Raw genomic sequence first — 1,576 nt, 5'->3', positions numbered from 1 at the left:
TAAATAGTACTCCCACATCGCAAACCTCTTCTGTACATACATGTTGCAGGCCTTCTCTTGGCAAAGCATTCTTGGCGGAGAATGATTTCTCTGTGACCCATTGCAGTGGCAAGCCATGGTGGCTGCATTCCATTGGGGCATAGTGTAAAAACACTTTCATACTTATATTTAAATGCATGTTAAAAAACTTCAAATAGTTTAGATGATTTTAGAAAAGTATGCTATACAGTGAATTCTGTGAATTATGTCAAAATAGCACATCACTGCCCTATTTCAGCAGATTTAAAAGAAGATAATACTGTTTTTGACAACCATTATTTGTGGTTTCTACTAAAGTTGTTTTTTTGCCTCGGCTATTCAACAGTGTTTTGGACTTACGAAGACATTGCTGCTTTGGCTTGAATCACTTAGGATTACCTGTGCTCTTTGAACAATGAATGCTTCAGTAAATGATTTGCACTTCATGGTCAATCTGTTAAGTAGAGCTGTGCGAATAGCAAAATTTTGGGTGCGAAGCAAATTCGAATAATAAAGATTGAGTGCGAATCGAATCGAATAATTTCGAATAATTTTCGAATATTTCTCAAACATTTTTCGAGTAATTCGAAGTGAACTTACAGAAAAAGTTGCAGAGAATCCCTAAGTATGTTCTTGTGAGATCGCAACATGAAAGTGTTTCTTTTCGCTAGGTTGATGAAGCGCTGGTGGGGTCATATTTCATAGTTGTCTTTCTTATCAAGAGTGAGGCAATGTAGAGGCCGAATTGTATTTATGTACATGATTTGGTGCAACCAAAGTGTTGCCGACAACACTTTACACGTGATAGACAGATATGCCATTTCCTCAGCCTCTCCTCCTCTTTCAAGTTCTGTGGAAGCACAACTGATGTGGCAGGCAAGGGTGGGCTCCCTTCAAGTCCGGAGTTCCAAATCTGCCTCGTAGACGTCGATATATAAGAACATCTGAAATTTTGGATGCTAAAAAGCTTCGGCGTTCGATTTTTCAGACTTCCTGCCCAAATTTCAGGTCCAAAACAGCATTAATTGAGCCCCCAACTCTGCCACATCTTTCATCTCCATATTGGAACCAGCGTTTTCTTGAGTTAATACATTTGCGACCGTAGCGGAGCTTGAAAGGCAGCTTTGCTGCATTACGGGGGTGTGATGAGGTGAAGCATATTGAAAATCTACGGATCACTTCCAAACGGACGTTGACTGTCTCTTGGCTAAGTTCGACCGTAACGGAGCTTGAAAGGCAGCTTTGCCGCAATATGGGGGTGTGATGAGGTGAAGCATATTGAAAATCTAAGGACCACTTTCAATCGGACGTTGACCGTCTCTTGCCCAAGTTCGACCGTAACGGAGCTTGAAAGGCAGCTTTGCCGCAATACGGGGGTGTGATGAGGTGAAGCATATTGAAAGTCTAGGGACCACTTCCAATCGAACTTTGTCTCTTGGCTAAGTTCGACCATAACGGAGCTTGAAAGGCAGCTTTGCCGCAATACGAGAATATAATGAGGTGAAGCATATTGAAAATCTAGGGACCACTTCCAAACGGACGTTGACTGTCTCTTGGC

This window comes from Rhipicephalus sanguineus, chromosome 2, assembly GCF_013339695.2.
Source record: "Rhipicephalus sanguineus isolate Rsan-2018 chromosome 2, BIME_Rsan_1.4, whole genome shotgun sequence".
NCBI lineage: Eukaryota > Metazoa > Arthropoda > Arachnida > Ixodida > Ixodidae > Rhipicephalus > Rhipicephalus sanguineus.
Note: the sequence above shows the minus strand (reverse complement) of the source record.